We start from the raw sequence: 24,753 nt of genomic DNA, 5'->3' as shown, positions 1-24,753 counted from the left end.
ATCTACTTCTGCTCAAAGAAGTGAAGCATGTATTTTTTTTGAAGAAATGCCAAAGAAGTTAAAACAGGCATTTGTTGAGTGTGACTGTCTGAAAAAGAACTGTATGTAATGTAATGCCAAAGATAATTTGAGGCAGATTTAAGGATAGACAGACAGAATGCAGTACTGATTTTTAGTTATATTTTTAAACACACATACACACATGTGTATGTTGTCATTGGGAGAAAAACAAAATTTCAACTCTATCTGTTACTTTTTCTAGTTTTTGCTAAATGCATTAGCTGTCAGGTTAGGCAATTAATAATTTATCCAGACATAGAGGACTGAAAAAGAGGTTTAAATAATGTAGCCATATTACTTCCATATGTTAAATTAACTATTCTGACGCATTTTTACAAGGTCAAGAACTCAATGTACTCAATGCTAGGTGAGTTAGCCATCTATTCGGCTGGAAAAATATATGTGTTGAGTTGATGTTGGTAGCCTGCCACGAAATCAGATCTAGCATCTCAGTCATGGTACAGTACAGACACAACAGGAAATGAGATTATTTTGGAAACTTACTTCCAATCAAATGTTTGTAAAATGTAAATTATTTATATTTTGCAATGTTTTAGTTCCAGAGTTGACTGTAACAAAAAATCATTTGATCTTTAATATAATAAAAGAAAGTTTGCAGAGAGATAAAGTTCTTTCTATTTAGAGAAATAACTAGATTATCTATTCACTCTTAGAAATAGTGAAACTTTCTCCTCTTGAACCACCAGGCTTAAAATGGTCATACCAACTTATATTTCATCATTTATCTGTAATATTCATTTCACTTTTCATCTTCTGAATGATCCCAAAGCAAACGATGCAAAATACAATAATACAATACAATACAATACAATACAATACAATACAATACAATACAATACAATAGTAGAGTTGGAAGGGACCTTGGAGGTCTTCTAGTCCAACCCCCTGCCTAGGCAGGAAACCCTATACCGTTTCAGACAAATAGCTATCCAACATCTACTTAAAGACTTGCAGTGTTGGGGCATTCACAACTTCTGGAGGCAACTTCTGTTCCACTGATTAATTGTTCTAACTGTCAAGAAATTTCTCCTCAGTTCTAAGTTGCTTCTCTCCTTGATTAGTTTCCACCCATTGCTTCTTGTTCTACCCTCACGTCCCTTGGAGAATAGTTTGACTCCCTCTTCTTTGTGGCAACCCCTGAGATATTGGAACACTGCTATCATGTCTCCCCTAGTCCTTCTTTCTCTTAAGCTAGACATACCCAGTTCCTGCAATCGTTCTTCATGTTTTAGTCTCCAGTCCCCTAATCATCTTTGTTGCTCTTCTCTGCACTCTTTCTAGAGTCTCCACATCTTTTTTACATCGTGGCGACCAGAACTGAATGCAGTATTCCAAGTGTGGCCTTACCAAGGCATTATAAAGTGGTATTAACACTTCACGTGATCTTGATTCTATCCCTCTGTTTATGCAGCCTAGGACTGTGTTGGCTTTTTTGGCAGCCGCTGCACACTGCTGGCTCATATTTAAATGGTTGTCCACTAGGACTCCAAGGTCCCTCTCACAGTTACTACTACTGAGCAAATAAAATAATAAATGTCAATACATTTTTAAAGAACAGTAAAAAAAAAAGTTTAAGGAGTGCAGATTCAAACAGCAGTGTGAGCACACAAATATATCTTCAGCTAGCAATGAAGATTTGTAACAATAGACCAAAACAGAAAAATCCTCTTGCGTGTAAAATTCCCAGCCTCTTATTTTTCCTCAGGGATTTCCTGGCATCATCAGGCAAGTTGGACTAATCATATGATAGCGTAGTTGCAGGAAATTCTGGATGAAAAAGAAAATCTTTATTACTGATTTAAGTAGATTAGTCTCTTTCAGCATAGAAGGAGCAGGAGCAGTCCTGGATTAACCATTAAGGGAAATAAGCATGTGCTTAAGGAACTATAGGAAACAGGGCACCACAGAGTTTTCCCCTGAGCTGTCATGCAATAACTCTTTCACTGCCACACCCAGCTTTAATTTTCATCATTTGCTGAGTTTTAATGGCTTGTCAGCTACATAATGGCTGAGAGGCACCCTTGTTGGGCTGAGTTTAGGGCATCAGTTGGCTTTAATCCTACCATAAGGGGGAGCGATCTCTCTCTCATCACATTTATTGGCTAAAGTAAATTATACCACTTTTACTCTGTCCAATTTGTTTGATTTTTTGAGTCAAAATAGTTATAGTCTGATCTCACCCGGAAACATATGAAAACATCCAGTTTTCCTCCCATCAAAACTCTAAATAAACTTTGTTTTCGTCTGAGATGCAACAGAACACCTTCTATTTGTCTAACTCCCAAACTTCAGAATCACTTGTATCAACATTGCTTCTTGGCTCTGGATTTAGCTTCATCTTATTTGTCCAGATTACAACTGTTCAGCCTTCATACAATCCCTCTTGATCCAGATGGAGTTTAACACCATACGATTATCCTAGATAATTTCAGTGGTGTAATTCATTTTTTTTTACTACCAGTTCTGTGGGCGTGGCTTGGTGGGCATGGTAGGGGAAGGATACTGCAAAATCTTCATTCCCACCCCACTCTGGGGCCAGCCAGAAGTGATATTTGCGGTTCTCTGAACTACTCAAAATTTCCGCTACCGGTTCTCCAGAACCTGTCAGAACCTGCTGAATTTCACCCCTGATTTCAACAATCATTTGTATGGTCTACAAAGATCCATACACTCTTTCCCACTCTACTAAGAAAGCAGAAGCTTCCTATTACAATGAAAGGCTTACCTAATTGGTTCATTCTGATCTTAAAAAAAAAACAAAATGTCAAAGCTTTTGACTGTAGAGCAATGGGGTCACTTTCACTTTTATGGACAGTCATAAGTAACAGCAGATTAAACAATCTATAGTCAGAAGACTTTCTGCAGTCTTCCAAAACCTTGGCTTCACCCCCAGGATTCCACTAAATGTTGCATCTGAGTTCCAATTTTTCTGTGATATAAGGAAAAGTGATTAAATATCTTGGAAGTAATCATGTGTATAATATCATGTTGACATTAGTTGATTAACATGAAAAATTAAATAAAATTTGTTTACTTTGCTGTTCCCCAGCCATAATTTGAAGTAAGCTTACCATTCATGGACCAAAATGGGATTCATCACTGTTCTAGAATGCTACCTTACATAAACAACACATGAACACATAATACAGTATCTACTTATACATAATATTTTTATAAACACTGTTGTTAGTTTGTTTGATTATCATCAATAATCATTATATGCACAGTAAGAGTCATGTGTGCTATCAGGTGAAAAAGTCTCATGTGATAGCAGCATTTTAGTGGGTTTTGGATGCTAGACTTTGTATCATAGTCCAGTTACCAATTGACCTTAGCACTCTCTATTTTCTTCTAAATACTGTATTAGATAAAGATATAAAAGATATGAAGATAGAAATGAAATGAAGTTCTTGTTTATCTATCCAGAACAAGGGGATATTTCTATTCTAAGCTATTTATTTAGTATGTTTTGGATTAAACTAATCTAGTCCAATTATGTGTCAGTGGAAATGTGAATCAAGCTACTTTAGGAACTGGCTAGGCTTCTTTACATTTTTAACTGAGTTTTTGCCAGCCCTGGCTTATTGTATGGAGCAAGACAAAGGCTGATCCAATATATCCAGCCATAAACATTTTTAGATGGCAACCTGCCAATATATTGTAGAGCTGTTTCCCACCATTTTTTGGTCAAATCCTTGTTGTTCTTACAGAAATTTATAATAAGGGAACTTTATGTTCAATCCGGGGATAATACAAACGTCACTACAGTTTCTTTTCTTTGGCAACTATTTACATCTGAAGGAATCAAAATATTCATGTGAATCCCTTTTTACCCCTATGGGTAGTATGTATTTTCCACAGTCTCAGGTCCTTTACTAGAGAGCCGAGGTTTGATGGTTCTGTGTAGTATCTTAGCTGTTCCCAGCACTTCACTCTTCTGGACAGATAGCTCTGGTGTTGTTCCTGAGATGTGTTGGAGTCACTCCCCCAGCTTAGGAATCACAGCCCAAAGTGCTCCTACCACCCAGGAACTACTTTATCCTTTCCTTTCCACAACTTTCTGGTTCCTCCTTTAGACCCTGGTACTTCTCCAGCTTCTCCTACTCATTTGACTGATGTTGCTGTCATTTGGCATTGCTATATCTATCACCACTGTCTTCTACTCTTGTCTATTACCACAGTGTCTGGTTGATTGGCTAGTATTTCCTGATCATATCAGGATGTCCCATAAAATCTTAGCCTTGTTATCCTCTATGACCTTCTATGGAATCTCCCATCTGGACTTGGGAGAGGGTAGCCCACACACTGTGCAGATGTTCCTGTACACAATTCCAGCTACTTGGCTTTGCCATTCAAAGTATGCTGTTCCTACTTTATGTTATACCCTGCCATATGTGTTGGATTGTCTCTGATGCATCCCATGATGGATTTTGTCTTGCCATGGCAATTCCTCTGCTTGATCTTTCACTCATCTCTGCTGCCACCTCAGGCATTGTCTCAACAGCTTATCTTTGGGTATCAGTTGCTCTCCAGATCTTCATATTCTTGATCCACAGTTGGATGGCTGCTACTGCAGTGGCGGCTGGTTCCTACTCTGGGAGATTGCTGTGGTCTGTTCTCAGGTCTTGCAACCATTTTGCATTGATGTTATATGTCTTCTCTTTCTCTCATACTTTCTTCCAGTACTATTAAATTTATGCTGTTGGTGGCTCTACTGTTTTTTTCTGATTTGCACTGCAGTTAGTAGTACACATTGAAGGGGTTGTTGGAAAACAGGGCATTTATTTTCTTGTCCTGTAGTGTATCTTTATAGCTTTGGTAACCAGTACCATGAGCCTTTATTTAGCAGACTTTAGGTCTTCAGATGGTCAGGCTCTTGTATTTTTTTTCAGTAACAGTCTTATCCGTAATCTTCACTTCTGTAATTCCACCAACTATCTAACGTCCTTCCAAGTTGCCTTGATCTTAGCCTATGTGTGTGTGCGCGTGTGTGTGTTACTGTGTACTTCTGTTCTTTTTTTGTAAAAAAATTATTTTTTATTTTCAAAACAGACACAACACAAAGAATCCTCCTTCTTTACATACTGTAGAAAGTGTATCAGTTGGTTACAAAAGACTTTCATGCATCTCTTCCACAGTCATCAACCATAATTCATATTAACTCAAGTATTTTAACTCAGATATATTTATACATATTACCATCATCATTCCTCCATTTTCATTTGACTATAATTGTTTAAATGTCCTTCATCATAAAATATATCAAGATTTAAAACATAATCACATACTGGCATTTCATTTGCTATTTCTAATATCCTCCAATAACACTGAATCCTTATGGCCTATTCTGGCTAAACATCCATAATATTTAGTAATAAAAATTTCTAATTCTCCTTTCCAAATCACTGTTTACAATTTACATCTACTTTCCTTATGTTGTACCCATGCATATATATATATATATATCCCTTTATTTATTTATCAGTAAAAATACAACGTGTAGATAGATAGATAGATAGATAGATAGATAGATAGATAGATAGATAGATAGATAGATAGATAGATAGATAGATAGATAGATATAGATATAGATATAGATATATGTGTTGTATTTGTACTGATAAATAAATAAAGGGAGACTAGTATAGATCTATTTCGAGCTAATTAGCTCTCATCAGCTAGCCATACCCTTACTGGGATTTGAACCTGGGCTGTATTATATCTTAGGCAGGAGTCTTAGCCACTATGCCACAGGCTCTCCTCCTTATCAGTTGAGCCAGGGAAATAGGTATGTATTTGTGTATATATACACACACACACATTGTTATCATTATCCCTCCTTTATTTGGCTGTGTCCTTTATCATAACATTTCCCCCCTAATAAACAAAACTTAACTAAATTTAATAGTTCTTTTTTATTAACCTTTATATATAACCAAAAAATTTCTAATCTTCCTTTCATAGGTACCATTCAATATTCAATAATCAGTGAGGAAAGTAAAAGTGTTTTGTTTCCAATACACAAACTTCCAGCCTCCGAGTAGCAGTGTCGTCTTTCCCTCTGTTGTTACAATTTTCTTTGTTGCTTTTTGTATCTTTTTTTATTCCAAGTTTTTAAAAAAAGTCAAATTCTTGAATGAAATAGAGAAGAAAAAGGGAAAAACACATGCAGTAATGAAGAAAAAGAATTTTAGTCGATAGGTTGCAAAAAATAATAATGAAAAAAGAAGAAGAAGAAAACTTAATCCCTTCGGTTTAAAAGGCTTGCATAAATTCCATCCACGAAAATAACATTTAAAAAGTAAAATAACCCACTGTCCAAAACCATTCAAAGCTTAATTCTGCCGCTTATTTCTTCTGTTCTCAAATTTAAATTAACTTTAAGTTTTTTATAGGCAGTCTCTTTTAAAATGGTAAAAATTCCTCACCAGCTGGAAACACTTTCTTTTTCCGTATCCTTCTATTTTGGAGCCGCCCCAACTTCATCCAGACTTGATGGCTGGATTTTTTGTCACCAGCTTGAAGAACTTCTCTTGGATCAACCAGGGACTTTGCAATGTCCCTGAGATCAGCAACACGTATTCTTCCTGTTCACTGTCTCTGCGGGACGGTTTAGGTCCGATTGGACCAACCAGTGGCAAAAGTATCAGCTGCGGTCTCAGAGAATTGAGACCACACATCCATATCGTCGCGACATTGGCTCCTCCGTACTTCTGTTCTTCTTGATCATGTAGCCAATCACTTTCAGGATTACAGTGGTTATAACATATACCAGTTCATTGGTTTGAGTTATGGTTTAGTAGGGATTGTTGCCAAGGTTCTACTGGCATATTCCAGCATACCAGCTAATGGTACTTCTCCACTAAGACTTGAAAATCAATCTCAAGGGTTGACTGAAGCTAGTTTATTCATGATGTTAGTAAAATATTTAATTAGTAATACTTAAATAACACCTCAACCTGGTTTAGATAGATTACATATATTCCAACTTCAAGAGATCATCTACAGCTTGATCAGAAAGTCACTTTTCTGATAATCAGTTATAAAACCTTGAACAAAGCATTGCAGAAAAACATAAAAGCTTTAATTAAAAGGGAGAAATGTAGGGCAAAAACAGATGGCCAATTGTTAGGAAAGAACCTTATATAGGTTCCCTAATGGAAAACAGCCCCCACTCTCCCACACAAATCAATCCCAAATTACAGGAAATCCTTGCTTAACAACCATTTGTTCAGCAACCATTCAAAGTTATGAGGGCACTGAACAAATGGTAGTTAAAACTGGTTCTCAGAATCACAGCCTTTGCAGTGTCCCTGCCAAGGCATAATCAAAATTTGGGCACTTGGCAGCCCACCCACTGTAGCATGCACTTCAAATTCCCCATCTTCCTGTCTCCTTTGCATGGCCTTCCCAAGCCCTTGCCGAGGCTGTGGGGTGGCCTTGTGCAATATTGCGAAGGCCTTGCAAAGGAACAGCAGCTGCCTCAGCCAGGTTCTGACTCACAAGGCCTCGCTAAGAGCCAGCAGCTGCCTCAGTGAGATATAAGGATATAGGGAGACCTTGCATGCTGCCATGGAGATCTCCCAAGGCTTTAGGGAGGCCTGGCATAGTGTCACAGAGGCCTTGCATGGCTTCACAAAGGGCCAGCAGATGCTTTAAGCAGGGCCTGCCTTGCAAAGACTTTATAAAGGACCAAGAGCTGCCTCAGTGAGCCATTGCCACATGGAGGCCTTAGGGAGACCTGGCATGGTGTCATAGAGGCCTCACGTGGCCTCAGAAAGGGCCAGCAGATGCTTTAACCAGGCTCTGCCTCGCAAAGACTTTATAAAGGACCAAGAACTGCCTCAGTGAGACTCTGCCACAGGGAGGCCTTGCATATTGTCGTGGAGATCTCACAAGTCCTTAGGGAGGCCTGGCATGATGTCACTGAGGCCTTGCACTGCCTCACAAAGGCCCAGCAGATGCTTTAAGCAGGCTCTGCCTCGCAAAGACCTTATAAAGGACCATGAGCTGCCTCAGTGAGACACTGCCACAAGGAGAGCTGGCATAATGTCACAGAGACCTCGCATGGCCTCACAAACAGCTAGCAGAGGCCTCAGCCAGGTTTGCAAATACTTTATAAAGAGCCAGGAACTGCCTCAGTGAGAAACAGCCAGAGGGAGGCCTGGGATTGTGTCACATCGGCCAGGTCTCACCTGGTCTCACCAAGGCCAGCAGCTGCCTCAGCTAGGCAGGCCTTAGCAGCAATGGGACAAAGAAGATAGCAAAGGTATTTGGAGTAGGCTGAAGTGCTGGAGTGCAGGACAGCCAAAAGGGCAGAGATAAGGAAAGATAGATGAGTTGGCATTGTTAAAGCAGAGATTAGCACAGTAAAGCAGGAGAAGCATGTGATCCTCACCTTATGACACTATAGTGTTTCATTTTATTTCATTTTTGTATATGTAAGCCTTTTTTTTATCTCAGTCATTAACTCAGCTTCCAATTAATTTTTTATTTTATTATTTACTTGTATCGCACCTTTATTATTTTTACAAACAACTAAACACACCTTCCTCCTCCTATTTTCCCCATAGCAACAACCTTGTGAGGTGAGTTAGGCTGAGAAAGAGTGACTGGCCCAAGGTCACCCAGCTGGCTTTCGTGCCTAAGGCAGGACCTGACATCATAGTCCTGGAGGGCTGCATAATATTGTAACTGACAGAGGAGAAGGTTGTTTCACAAATGCTATGCTAATGTTAAAACAGCCCCAGTTGTCACATTATAGAGTTTGTCAGTTTAAACAACACATCCTACCCTTAGTGACTTGGTCGTGTATGTTATGTGAACTAGGCCACTGCAGTTGATCAATGTTCACTAATTACTTATAAAGATTTGGTTCTTGTCTATACTTGTTTTTTAGTAAGTCATCTCTGTTGTGGCCCAGCAGGATCCGGTTGAGCTGCTGATGGACTCGGATAGTGAGGAACCATATGAGTCTGCCCTGGACGATGTGGAGGACCCTGTGCAGAGTTCAGACTCAGAGCAGGGACCAGAGAGGCTGGTTGGCCACCAGGAGGCGCCTGAGGCATGGAGCAGTGGGGAGGATCAAAGGCAGTTTGTCCCTGTTGCTAGATTGAGAAGGGCTGAGAAACAAAAGCAGCAACTTCGTAGGCAGATTCACAGAAGATGATTAAGCACAGGTGGTTGTGGATTGGCCCCTCCCAAGAGAGATTATAGGTGAGGCGTTGGGAGGGGACATTTGCAGGAGTGGCAAACTGCCAAGCCTATGTTCTGGTTTATTCACAGGCGTGGCGGGGGGGGGGGTCAGAACACATCTCTATAGCTATCTAGCTAGATTGATAGTCAAACAGATTAAACTATTTTTGTTTTTAAAATGATCTAAAAACTTTTTTATTGAGATGAGACCAATTTGTGTCCTACAAATGCTAACATGAATTAATTTGTCTAATTAAAATTATTGTATTTTTTAAAAAAAAAATTTGGGTGCTAATCTATTTTTCTAGCAGGAGGCTTAACTTCTAAGAATGAAATCTTTTGATGCCAAATTGCCAGTCCCAATTGTGGTTGCTAAAAAAGACTACCTATATTCAAGCAGAAGTAGGAAAACAAGATTATTTTCAAGGAGGAAAATGCCCATACAAGTAAAATTTCTGATGGGTGGGAGGTGGGCTGTTTCTTTCTATTCTGAAAAAAATGTTCCATTCTGGTAGTGGAGCAACCAAGCGGTGTGGATAAATGCAAGTAATCCCTAAATCTAAGCAACCTGAGTGAAATTTAATCCGAATCTAACTAGCTGGACTTGAAAACAAAGATAAACAGATCTTTGCTATATTATGTGGGTGGTAATAGAGCAGGATTTATGCAGATATTTTTAAAATAATTTAGGGCATGCTTCCTAGAACACAGTACTCTTCTTTCAAAAAGCCTATACAAAGAATTTATTGTCCCCGGTATCAAAGGAGCAGTAGTACTTAGCACTAAAATTTTAATAAGGTGTACATTTTTGCTGCATTAAAATAACAATACCATATGAAATACTTGATAGAAGAAAATATTATTTAATGAAAAATAATTCCTCAGATGTTGTAGTCCTACACTTTTTTAAAGAAATTTTTGGTGTACCAAAACACAATAAAATAAATAATTTTCTCTTACTTTTTTGAAAATTTTAAAAGTTTTTGAAAACTTTTAAGTTTCATCAAAAAATATAATATAAGAAAACAAAAATAAGTAGAAAATGAAAACCTCAGAAAAGAAACAAATTAGGAACAAAAAAGGGAAAAAAAGACTTTCTCTGGTACAGATACAAATATACCTTTATACCTCCTCCGTGTAATGTCTAATCGTGTAACATGTGATTTATTTATTGTACGCCGCCCCGAGTCCCTTCGTGGAGAGGGAGCGGCTAACAAGTCTAATAAATAATAATAATAAAATATAAAATATAGTAATCCTTTATATCATATTAACAATAATACATAATATTTCTATAATCACAAACAGTTCTAATTATCAAATGCCAAAATTAAAGTTTCAACCCAAAAAAATCCAAGTGGTTTCCAGGTAGAAATACAACTTGATAAATTCTTTTTCTTTAATAAAATTTGTCAATTTCATAATCTTCGCCAACTCAATTAGCTTCATCATCTATTCTTCCATTGTGGGAATCTGTAAATCCTTCCGTCTATGTGTATACAAAAGTCCTGCTGCTGTTATCATATATAAAAACACATTTTCATTTTTTTCAAGCTGTGTCCTAGTTTCAAATGTACCTTTGCTCCAACAATTATTTGAATTAAAGCACATATTGATCTCCAAATTTCTTAGTTTTCTTACATGTCCACCAAAGATGATTAAAAGGCATCTTCAGCTTGATTACATTTCCATTATATAATTGACACACCCTTCTACATCTTTGACAACTTATCATATGTTAAATACCAATGACATCATTTTATAAAAATCATGTTTCAAATTTAATTCAATGTAAATTTCAATCCTTTACTCCACACATTCTCCCATTGATCATTAGAATCTAGTCATACTGTATCATTATATTCAGATGAAATATTCAGATATTTTAGTCATAAATTGCATTTATTTCCAATATATTGAATAATGCCAGAAATATTCATCCTGTTCCTAAACACATTTAATTGGACTGAAATTAAAATGGATTTTCCCTGAAATAATTAAGAGAACCAGAGCAATGTATTGGTTAAGTTGCTGAACTAGTAACCCCAAGAGCCAGATTCTAGTTTAAGCATGGAGACTAGCAGGATAACCTTGGATGAATCATTCAGTCTTTATCAAGCTGTGGAACAAGCTGACTGAAAAAGAAATTCCCTTATCACATCATGCACTGATGTGCTTTGCTGAAGAACTAAGGTGAGCACGTGCAAAACAAGTGATCTTGCAATTAAGCAGGATAAGAGCTAGGAAGAACAAGAGCAACTTGCCTGAAAGTGAATGTGTTTGGGATTCTGTTTAAAATGCTTTGAAGATGACAAGTGCAATAAGAATTCTGGTTATTCTCTGCTCTTTCCCAGAGGTTAATTTGAGCCAGAAAGACCTAAGGCTTAACTCCAGAACCTGTTTTAAATACCATGGGCATGCAAAGTAGAAATAGAATACATATGTGCATATGAACAATGGCATTCTTTGCCACTAAATAACCACAACATCTCCCAGACATCTGGATTTACAGCCATCAAAGAGTGCAGCTTCTTGGCAAGCCGATTCTTGAACCCCAGCCCCTTCATTTTAGAATTCAAGCATTACTCCATGCGGTCTTCTCAGCACCAAATATAACTTTCCATTATTTTCTATCCTATTTTGTCTATCTCTGTATAAGCTATTTGCATTGCATATCTGTCCACTTTTTGCATCCTCTTTTTTAATGAACTGAAACATCAGTATGCTTTTATTTCCAGGATATTGGGTGAAAAGACTATTTGTGCCACTTAGCAAAGCAAAACAATTTTCCTCCCAAAATTCCAATATATAATAAAATAAAAAGGCAAAGCATCAACTCTGCTCTTGATCTAAGGCAGATTTCCCCAACTTAATAAGTGCTTTGTGGTTGATATTCAGGCACTTTGCAGGTTTTATGACTGTCCCAGTATTCTGTGGTCATGTGATTGCATTTGCATTCTTCATAGCCATCTTCCACAGAAGCAGAATCAATGAAGAAGTCCATAGTAAAATCATACGTTGCATTCACATGATGTCCTGATTAATGTGCCATCATTGTCATGTGATGTTTCATTTAGCAAGCACATCATTTAGCAATGGATTTGCTGATTCCAGTTGTGGTCACCAAGCAAGGATTACCCGTACTTTCACTTCCTAGTGTCCAATGAGCAATACCTTGTAATATTTGATTATGGTGGTTTAAATATTGAGTTGCATTGTCCCAAAGGTGCTTTTTCAAGAGGCAACTGGTGTTTCTGGTTTTTCTTTGAAGATGTTTCTCTTCTCATCCAAGAAGCTTCTTCAGCTCTGACTGGATGGTGGGGAATGGAAGAATTTTATAGACTACTCTTTTGAAGACAGCAAAGTCCACATTTTGAATAGAGAGAACCCCTGGTTTGAAAGAAGGGTTAAATAGGCCACCTATGTCAAAATTGAACAGCCTCAACAGAGGAGGATTCAACATCACCTATCTTCAATCTACAACACAGTCCTTTTAACAGTTCCAAGAAGGCTCCACACCAGTTGGCACCACTCAGGTGACCCTGATGACGCAGATAAACATCCAGGTGACCTTAACAACCTGCTAAAAGAATGCAAATGATCAGCTGTCTGCAAGGAGTATAAATCCTTCCAGTCCCCACCATCCAGTCAGAGCTGAAGAAGCTTCTTGAATGAATGAAGCAAAACATCTTCAAAGAAAAACCAGAAATTCCAGTTGCCTCTTTAAAAAGAACCTTTGGACAACCATGACCTGGATGACTGAGAATCTCCATAGACATTGAGTTGCATTGTTCCACTCCAGTTATATACCAGGTGAAAATATGCGTAGAGGTAAGTATGACTAACCTTTGGAAAGAAGAGAAAGAGCCATGTCCTAGACAACGGCATTAAAAAAATGAAATTTGAATCTGAAGGAGTGGCAAAAGTGTCTCACAAGGGACCCTCCCTAGTGTTCAAGAGAGTAAACATGAAAGGCAGGAACAATGATGAGCTTCAAATTTTTTTACTACTGGTTCTGAGGGTATGGCTTGGTGGATGTGGCAGAGGAAGGATATTGAAAAATCTCCATCCCCTCCCCACTCCAGGGGAAGGTTATTGCAAAATCTCCATTCCCTCCCTATCAGCTTGGACTCAGGAGGCAGAGAATAGATGGGGGCGGGGCCAGGCAGAGATGGTATTTACCGGTTCTCCGAACTACTCAAAATTTCTGCTACCGGTTCTCCAGAACTGGTCAAAACCTGCTGAATACCACCTCTGGGCAGGAAGATGTCTTTCAATTTTTCAAGATTCTGTTACTATAATCTTATAATAAAGATAGATCTAGAACTCATTTTTCTGGTATTTCAGTGCAACTAGCAAGCTAGTCTTGCAATGAATGAAATAAGATATAGTGTAAGTGGTGTAACTAAATCTGGATAGCAGCTGATAGAACAGATAGGCAAGACTACGGTAATCTAAATGGTTCCTGTAATGAAATTTCATTTTAATGAATGCCAATTATTGTACATTCAAAGTGACAATAAAGTTATTCTAAGTCCAAGTCTTCTAAGTCCTTGGTCTCATTCTGGAAAGGCTTGAAGGAAATCCAAAATTGATCTCCTGGTGCTGCTACTCTTGTAATCTACCTGCTTGGTTAGGACAACAATGTATAGAGATGAGCCTGCATGGGAAAGTCTGTGGTGCAAAGAGAAGTGAAGAGCCACATCCTTCAAAGTCCATGAAATCAAACACTGCATTATTACTATGATGCAAATTGTACAAAGTACATCATTGCTGCAAAACAAATAATACAAATCATTCCATTTGTATGACCAATGTTATTTGCATAAAAACACAATCATATCAATGAGACAATTTGAGGTTCATGCATGTGGTGTCCCTTGCCCTGAGATGAGGAAAACTGAGGACTAGATTACATTCTTTTATTGTTGTTGCTGCTCATAATGTATGTGTGCTTATTGTTTAATTCACAAAAGTATTTTAATGCTTTTTGTACTTTATATGATTTTACTACAAAAAAATAAGATATAGTAATATTTCTTAATGGCAATATGGATATTATAGAAATTTGACCCAAGTGCTTGGGAGCAAAGATGTAAGTTTGATTACTACTGAAAAATAATTTTTGCTTTATTTTTTTGGCAAAATATAATTTCTTTTAACTGACCAAAATTGCATTTTATGTTCTCTGCTTTCACAACAACATTGTGTCACGTAGCTTCTAGCACACATTAGATATTTTGCAACAGAATATATGGTAATAAAAAACATAAGCAATTAAGCAAACTGTATTTCCAACTGGTGTGACTGTTGCGGATGAAATATGAGCAAGACTACCATCTGTTAAATTTTCAATGCAATCTACAAAGTAGACTAACTGGAAGATTTGGATTTATGCCAGATTCAGGGGGACTAATCAGCTGAAGTTGAGTAGATAATTTAGACTTGATTATCTCGGGGATTCATTTTTTAAAAAATTTTATTCATATTTCAGAATCTCTGTTTACACATTGATAGAGAAAATTGTTCATTGACAACTTTTTATTTTCCCTTGGAAAGCTTGTTTTAAAAATTACTATGAAATGTGAAAAACACAGCATAGTACAATCATGCAGCATAACCAGAACAGTATAAAAGGGTAGCATTAATGCAAGTTATTTTATGCTTGGGTTTGTTTGTTTGTTTTCTGCCTTTATTATTTTAACAATTAACTCAAGGTGGCAAACATGTTTCCCTTATTACATGTATAATTGGCTGTATTTTGAATAACAATTTAATAATATTGTCAATGTCTGATTTAGAAAGTATAATTTTATCTGAACAAGCTAACCTATTTCCTTACATTTCTAAGTTGCCAGCATACTATAATTGCAGACTTGGCATTGTCCTCTGACTTTTTCAAAATGCCAGATGAAATGAATGCTTTTATAAAAGTCAGGAGGTTTACTACTAGAATTTCACCCTATGGAATGCATTGTCTTTCATAATGTACAGTAGATCATTTATCCTATACTGTAGTTTGTTATTTCATCCTATTAGATCAGAACAGTAATGCAAAATATTGATACAGATCATATTTTGTTAAAAAGCCACTATATAACTTGCATCAGAGTTGTGCAGAAAATGCAAACTGTGTGAAAAATAAACTTTATTAATTTGGTAGCAATTACTATTTTGCTATGTTGAGAGATATTGCTACAAAAAATTATTTACAAGCTAATTTTTCACAGAAAAATAAAAAAATCTTGGACATCTAGAAAACATATCTGTATTTTAATGACTTTTGAATAATATTTAGTAACGTTTCATTGTTTTAATATAAAACGCCAAAATATTAAAAGATCAAAATCTTTTTAACTCCACTGATATACCTCCCCATACATTTGTCATCAACCAATTATATCCAACTAAGTTGTGAATAATGAAGCCATGCATGACAAATGTTTCTAAAGAAGTGCCAACAAAATCTTACTCCTATGCCTAACTCAATTTCTCTTTTAAAAGCTATGAATAAACGGTAAAAAAAGTGTAGAAATTGCATTTCATACTCATGAATCCTTCCCAATCTTTGGAAAATCTACCTTCATTAGTGCTAATGTGCTTTATCAGAAAGATTAATGGCAACATTTTTAACAATATGAGGAAACCTTGTTTCATTGATTAATTGGCGGTAGAGGTCCTTGTTATTTAGAAAGTCCATTATTTCATCATAGCAATTGATACCATGATGATGTTATCTATGTGAATTACTTTATAATATGTAATTCATGCCATTGGTAAACCAATAATATAAAAAACAGTGGAAATTTGGTTTACTGTATATGAAGTCTGTTAATTGAAAGTTGGCAATACATGTTTTTAAAATTAAAAAAATTAAAAAACCAGAGATATCAAAGAGTGTGGAACATGAGAACAGATTCTTATTTAACCAACGTAAGCAACTATTTGTGAATATTGCATACAAAGGTTTGTATATTATCAGTGGTTTAAAAAGCATACAGTACATGGAGCTATGAAAGCATTCATAGAGGGAAAGTTATGTACAAAACTTATAGTGGGTGATAATGAATGCTGTGTTTTCAGTAGTTAAAATGCAAAAGAAAAATGCATAATAGAATACAATACAATAGCAGAGTTGGAAGGGACCTCAGAGGTTTTCTAGTCCAACCCCCTGCCTAGGCAGGAAACCCTATACCATTTCAGACAAATGGCTATCCAACATCTTCTTAAAGACTTGCAGTGTTGGGGCATTCACAACTTCTGGAGGCAAGCTGTTCCACTGATTAATTGTTGTAACTGTCAGGAAGTTTCTCCTCAGTTCTAAGTTGCTTCTCTCCTTGATTAGTTTCCACCCATTGCTTTTTGTTCTACCTCAGGTGCCTTGGAAAATATTTTGACTCCCTCTTCTTTGTGGCAACCCCTGAGATATTGGAACAATGCTATCATGTCTCCCCTAGTCCTTCTTTCTCTTAAGCTAAACATACCCAGTTCCTGCAACCGTTCTTCATATGTTTTAGTCTCCAGTCCCCTAATCATCTTTGTTGCTCTTCTCTGCACTCTTTCTAAAGTCTCCACATCTTTTTTACATCGTGACGACCAGAACTGAATGCAGTATTCCAAGTGTGGCCTTACCAAGGCATTATAAAGTGGTATTAACACTTCTCGTGATCTTGATTCTATCCCTCTGTTGATGCAGCCTAGAACTGTGTTGGCTTTTTTGGCAGCTGCTGCACACTGCTGGCTCATATTTAAATGGCTGCCCACTAGGACTCCAAGATCCCTTTCACAGTTACTACTGTTGAGCAAGGTACCACGTATACTGTACCTGTGCATTTCATTTTTGTTGCCTAAATGTAGAACCTTACTCTTTTCACCATTGAATTTCATTTTATTAGATAGTGCCCAATGTTCAAGTTTGTCAAGATCCTTCTGTAACTTTAGCCTATCTTCTGGAGTGTTGGCTATTCCTGCCAGCTCCATATATCTTCAATGTTATAGGGCTTGGATTCATCTACCTATACTTCCTCTTTATAATTATATAGTGTTGTTTATATTGTAAAAACATTTATTATCTTAAATATAAAGCTGATTTTATAACAACTTGATATGCAGTGGAGAGCTAGCTCTTTGTACAACTTCATTTATTATGAAAACAATAAATCAATTCGTATGCCTTTTAGGGAGCAGCTGTTGGACACAAACACACACAAATATTTCTCCAGATTTAGCAAAAGTCCCCAGGCAGATGAAAGCTTACTGTGATCCAGTGACGTGCGGCGAGGTTTATGGCTGGTGAGGCTGGTGATGTCATCAGGAAGGCGGGGAATGGGAACATGTGTGCTGCAGGCTGAGGTTGCCTCAGCCTCCAGCACACGTGATCCCATTTCCCGTCATCCGGGAGCGCCGACAACATTTCTGCCTCTGCAGCTCACGGCGCGGACGGACGGAGGTAGCCAGAGTGGCGCCGAGGCAGTCCGGCGGGCAAGTGACTGAGGATCAGGCAGCCTGATCCTCCATTGCTCGCTCGCTCGCTCTTTCATCCGCCCGAAGCGACGCTTTCATGGCTTCATCATCCGGGAGCGCCGACAACATTTCTGCCTCCGCAGCTCACGGGCGTGGCTGGACGGATGTATCCAGAGCGACGTCAAGGCGGTCCGGGCGGACGAAAGAGCGAGCGAGTGAGCGATGGAGGATCAGGCAGCCTGATCCTCGGTCGCTCGCCCGCCTGACTGCCTTGGTGCCACTCTGGCTACCTCCGTCCGTCCGTGCCCGGAAGCTGCGGAGGCAGAAATGTTGTCGGCGCTCCCGGATGACGAAGCTACGAAAGCGACTGGGTTCCCCAGTTGCTTTCATAGCTTCGTCATCCGGGAGCGCCGACAACATTTCTGCCTCCGCAGCTTCCGGGCACGGACGGACGGATATATTATATATATAGTATATAATATTATATACTATTATTTCATGAAGAGAGGTGAGGCTCTGCCTCCCCTGCCTCCCCTGACCGCACGTCCCTGCAGTGTGATCACAATGAGTGGTATCCTATAACTTTAATTCTGTATCTTAATTCCAGAATTCTCCAAGTATTTTGAGCTGGGTTACAAACTGGGAGACCATACATTCTAGTCCTGCCTTGGCACAAAGCCAGCTAAGTGACATTTGGCCAGTCATACCCTCCTAGCCCTTGGAAGAAGGCAATGGGGAGCCAATTCTGAAAAACGTGTGAAGAAAACTGCAGTTGGTTGTGTCAGAACTCATGAACAAACTCAAAAGCAACAATAACAAAAAAATGGAATTTTTTGTTGCAGTAGATGTTACATTTCCTATAAAGCATATATAATAGAGTAGTATGCAAGGGTGCATCGTTGCTTGTTTGTTTGTTTTGTTTTGTGTTTGCCTTTCTAGTGTATATCACTTTAGACAAGTGCCCTCCTGGAATGCATTTTAATCTCAAGCTAGTTCTGATGTATACTTAATAAATAACAGAGCACTGCTGATATGCCATTAGCTTCTGTTATAGATTTACACTAGAAATGAAATCAAAGCCTCAAACATACATTTAAATTTTGCAGTATATTTTCAGCAAGATAGTTTCAGACTCTGGATCATTATATACAGTAGCAAGAAGCCTTCCTGTTTTGGTCTGTGTTCAGCCAGTCTAACAAATTCCAGTACAAATCCCTGGCATAGATTTTTCTTCTTCTTCTCCCTGATAGTGCTTAAGAAACTGGATGTAATTAACTGGGCCATTTTTTTTCTACCCTTACTGAGAAATAGGAATCTCTTTATAGACAAAACTACTGTGTGTGTAAAATATTTGAATATCTGCTTAAGAAATATTTTATCTATACAAAAATTTAGAAACATTTAATTGGTAGAGGAATTGCTGAAGTTGTTAAGAACAGTAAATAGTTGACCTACAATCAAGAAGGGAGAGAGATTGAGAGGAACTAGGCAAGAAAATGATAGATGTAGGAGAGTAAGACTGGATAATTAAGATAAGTGGAGATAGAGATTAGCTATATGAGGAATACTGAGCTGAAATACATAACTGACATCTGTGAAATTATACTGATGTTTAATTAAAAATATTTGTTTTATCACTTTCTTTCCCTGATGCTAAACAATTTCTTGCTTGCTAGCTTCTTTTTCGTAAAGAAAAGTTTGACTGGACCATCTGCTGACCTAAAACAGTATTACAGTGGCTTACTGTATGCTTATCAACTTCCTATTAAACAGCACTTGGCAATATTAAATTAACATATTAAAATAATCAAACATTATTTTGTTACTTTTCCACTCCAGTAATTTATGGATGACATTTTGCTATTTTGAAGTTGATTTTTCCCCAAACAATCACAGTAGAAATCATTGTTGCTTGTATTATACACAAGTGAGTTTTAAATGTCTATTGCGTGCTGCACATTTTTAAAAATAAGCAAAAAAAAAAACCTTCACTACAGACCATTTCAGCAGCTGTATTCAGTAGTTGGCACCAGTAGGAGAGCTGTGCAACATTAAACATTATGGCTTCCTAAGCATTTCAGGTGCTATTCCATTGTATCAAGCTTTCCATTATTTTTGGCAGAGACACTTTAGGAATGTCTGCTTCGTTCAACTGTAGCTTGGATGCCAAGATCATGCTGGGGCAAAAAAGGGCTTACAGTAGAAAGCAAAGCAAAGTAAAGCAAAGCAAAACAAAGCAAAGCAAAGCAATACAAAGCAAAGGAAAGTAAATTCACTATTTTCAGAACCATGAATTAAAATAATCAGATTTGATCAGTCTGGCAATTAAGAAGATAGAACCTGTTTGCCAGACTGAGTGGCTTCTCAAGGTAGCTGATTTATTTAGTTGGATGAAATACTCAGAAAACTGTCAATCCATGGAGATAAAAACCAGACTTATTTCTGTGTTGGTATGAGGAAAGGAGGCAGACCGAGTATAAATTTAAGAAATTGCTTGTCAATAAAACACTTGCTTAGAACACTTCTATATACTGTTGGCTGCTTAATAAACTTAATAACTTATTAAAGGTTACTAAATATGTTTTTAGAGAACAATTAAGATATTGTTGAGAGGAAAACCTGAACCCTATCTCCAGATTTACATCAGAACTGGCACCCTTTGTTTGATACGATGCAAGAATATTTAATCGTAGTTGCAATGTGAACTTTTGCTTAAATGCCCCTGACATGTAGATCATGTGTAACATTTGCTTCAACACAGAGAATATGTTTTCTGATGGTAGTTAACTAGTCCATGATAATTATTTTGTGAGTTACATGAAAAATTCTTTTTGATTTTTATTTCATGTTTTCAAGAGAAAATAACCAACCAGTATTGTATGTCTAAAGAAAACCAGTTTGGTCTAGTAATTTAGGCACCAGTGTAACAACCAGGAGACAGTGAGTTCTAGTCTTATTTTGGAGACTTAGTGTAGTTTAAGGAAAGAAAGCCAGCTGGGTGATTTTGGGCCAGTCAGCCTGTCTCCACACACAGCATCAGGCTCAGGCAGCAAGCCAGTTGGTCAATTCCTTTGCAATCAAAGGATCAACACTTGGTTGATCTGGGGGGAAAAACAGGTCCTGCGCTTGTGGGAAAATGCTAGGAAAAACCTGAATGAGATCTAATGGTAGAAATTATTATTGGATTCAAATATTTATTTTTTGAGGTTCTCTTTTAAAAGATTAGTTTCATGTCAGTTTCAATTGAAAGAAGCTTATTTCTCTCTGAAAGGGGAAACCATTCAGACCAATAGTGGCAACTGAAGGCTATAATTTCAACAGTAAAAGAAGATAAAGTTGTAAGCTTACCCGATTAGCATTTCATATGCCTTCAGTTGAGAAAGAGAGGCATAGCATTTCCCATGTGTATATATTCAAAACTGGAGTGGAAATAATGAATAAAATACCTGTCAGAAATCTTGCCAAACAACTACTATCAAAATGAATCCAATTCTACCCATCTGCATGACATGGCCCTGCCCTCTCTAAATCATGGCTGTTGCAAATCTTCAATATCAAAAATCCTAAGTGCAGTCTGAGTTACAAAGAGTTTATATGTGTCCTGATTATATTGAACTTCCCTATGCTCCCCAAGCTTCTTCCTTTTCTTCATTTTATTTGCCAATAACAGAACATGTTTGTGTCTTCCAATAATTTATTGTGGAAAGAAATTACAGAGTTCAAGAGGACTTTTTTTTTTACATACAGGTGAAACTCGAAAAATTAGAATATCGTGAAAAAGTGCATTTATTTCAGTAATGCAACTTAAAAGATGAAACTATATATACATACATATGCATACATATACATACATGCATGCATACATACATACATGCATACATTGACCTTATCTTTTATATTCTGGGGTCTTTTTTTTTTAAACTAGAAATGCTGAGTGGATAAGTTACATTTGTACAGCTGCACTTTTGTCCTGTCATCTAATCCGCACTGCATATTGCAAGCCTAGGCATAATGTAGATCACAGATGGTTAAGTCTCAAGTCTATCTTTTTTTAACTAGAAGCCCAACATCCTGTAGGCAGTTACTAGAGTTGAATAACAAAAGGATACTGAACATATTCTGATTGTTTGCTTTATCAAACATTTTTAAACTCTCATTTTTACTCAGAAATATTATTGTCCATATTACCTCAAGCTTATTTAAATAATTTAGATATAAGCAAGATAGATAGTGCTTGCTTCAGTTAAACATGTGAAAGTCAAAAGTCAATTATAATCAACCAGAAATTGCCCCTAAATCCTCTTTTTGTCATTGCAATGAAGGACAGATTTTCAGAGAACATTTCTGTTCCATTTGTAGTTTTGGTCACACAAAATATTAAGTGGAATTTAATTGTGAATGATCGGCATTACTTTTGCAAGCAGGAGCAGTAAATTCTACTCAGGTAGAACAGAATAGAACAAAACAGCAGAGTTGGAAAGACATTGGAGGTCTTCTAGTCTAACCCTCTATTCAAGTATGTGGTTTGCTATGTTATGTTTATGTGCAAATGGGAACTCTAAATTATTTCTCCTTCAACAAACCAGAATCAAAAACATGTTAGCAATGACGGTTCTGCTAGTCCCATCTGCTAGTGCAATTGTTAGGCAAGTTGTTAGTTGCTATCATTACCTGCCCTGACATTGTCACTTGTGTTTCAACTCTCTCTGCCCACTTATCTTTCCTCTATCCTCATGATTCCAGCTGACCAGGGGTGAAATCAACTTACCTTTGCTACCGGTTTGCAAATGTGAGCGTGTGCACACAGAGATCTTCCACACATGCGCAGTGTCAAAAACGGGATGTGATGATGTCCAGGTGGATGGGCGGAGCCTCCCACCGCCACCGCCATGAGTTCACCCGAACCAGATAGAATCAGCTGAATTGCACCACTGCAGTTGGCCATCACTGTTTTCTTTATGTTAATGATGAGGTGTGCTGAGCAAAACAGTTGCTAGTCCTTCAGGAGGCCACCCTGAGACCACACATGCAAGATCTCAGGAAGGGCCAGCAGCTCCCTTGGCCAGGTACACCTTGACAGTGGTTATGAAAGAATTGATGAGAATCAGCTGGGATTGACAAAAGGCAGCAGATGTAGGTGGTGGCAGAGTGCAGGGCAGCCAAATGGACAGAGATGGGAGCAAGATGGGTGAGGCAGTTAAAGCTCATGTTATGGTCCTAAATATGTCTGGACTGCCAAGTGCCATATTTTGTTCACATGACTACAGAGCCACTACAATAGCCATAACTTCAAGAATGGCCATAATTACTATTGGTTCTATGCTGTAGTAATTTCAAGTAGAAAAGCAAGAATATATCATATTTTTAGGACTATAAGACGCACCGGAGTATAAGATGCCTCATGATTTTGAAGAGGTAAATTTTAAAAAAACTTTTTTTTTGCACTCTGCATAGGGCCTCCCAAACCCTCTGCATGCCTCATTTTTTGTTTGAAAAATAAAGGGCATGCAGAGGCTTTGGGAGGCTTGTAGAGTGCTCCTGGGGCTGGGGCAAAACCGAGCAAAAACGACCCATTTTTTCTGCTCATTTTTGCCCTCCCCAGCCCTCAAGAGCACTTTGCAAGCCTCCCAAACCCTCTGCACATCCATTTTTGCAAAGGGGGCGGGATTTCGGTAGACCAAAATGCTGTATTCAATCTATAAGATGCACCCAGATGATTTTTACCCTCTTTTTTGAGGGATAAAGGTATATCTTATAGTCCAAAAAAATATGGTAATTGGTTCATATACTAAAAACTATTAATGCTGTGAGCATAGGTGTGCAAAATGTGTGGTGAGACATATCAGTGGAGTTAAAAAGAATTTGATCTTTTAATATTTTGGCATTTTATATCAAAAGGATGAAAAGTTGCTAAGTATCCAAAAGTCCTTAAAAATACAGGTCAATTTGATAGATGTACAATATTTTGTTTGAAAAATAAATATTGCCAGCTGTAAAATTGTGTTGTTAATATTGGCAGAACACCTATTTTTTAATGTGTAAACAACAATTCAATATGTCATAGTAAAACTCTGTTATGTTGGAAAAATGTATGAAATCATAAATACTTCTGCTCTCAAGTCAGATGCTTATGTTCAAGTCTTGCTATGGACAAGGCTGATAAAGGAAAAAATGAGTAAGAAGTAACTGTACATCTCAGCTCTTTTCAATCTATAAGTCACAGCAGTTATGATTGTTTGCTTGCTTTGTCTATCCTTTGATTCAGGAATCCTCTGTGTAGATATAAGAACAAACAAACTTATTAATTAATTTGTACTAAAATGTGCCTCTTTATTTTTCTTAATCTTATGCTTGTAACATTTATTTTTCACTGTTGGAATGAGGGATGGTTAAGATACTGTAGTGCAGAGACTAATGAATTCCATACGCTTGGGAGAGTCTCTAGATTTTTTTTTCTTTTTTGTCATTGGAACAAAAGTGTTCTTTGTGGCATGAATAGTTGTTTACAAACTTGCACCAAGTTGTATCAGATGCAACCCTTCTTGGATAGACATAGCCATGCTTCAGTCATCCATGTCATAACAACTTCTTGTTTAAATTACTGAAGTGTGTTGCAATGAGGTTGCAAAATTTTTAATTAATGCAAAATATGAGACCTAAAATCTGACTGGAACTGCATATTGTGTTATGTATGCCATCTCCATTGTCTTCTAGTTTATTTGCATTTTCTTTCTTATTAAACTCTTTATTGGAGTATGTTATCTGAAAATATGCTTCCTCTTTTATAGACCTAAAATCAATTGCAGAAGCCCTCATATAAGTAGCAAATAATGTGGCATTTTGAATAGCCACTTGAATAGGCATTTCTTGTGATAGCCTTTGTGCTTGGCAGTATCTTATTAGTGTTTCCTTAGGCATGAATGCTGGCTACATGACTTTGGAGACTCTCTCTCTCTCTCTCTCTCTCTCTCTCTCTCTCTCTCTCTCTCTCTCTCTCTCTCTCTCTCTCTCCCT

This window comes from Natrix helvetica (assembly GCF_964273705.1).
Source record: "Natrix helvetica genome assembly, chromosome: 2".
Taxonomy (NCBI): Eukaryota; Metazoa; Chordata; class Lepidosauria; order Squamata; family Natricidae; genus Natrix; species Natrix helvetica.
This window is presented reverse-complemented; position numbering follows the sequence as displayed.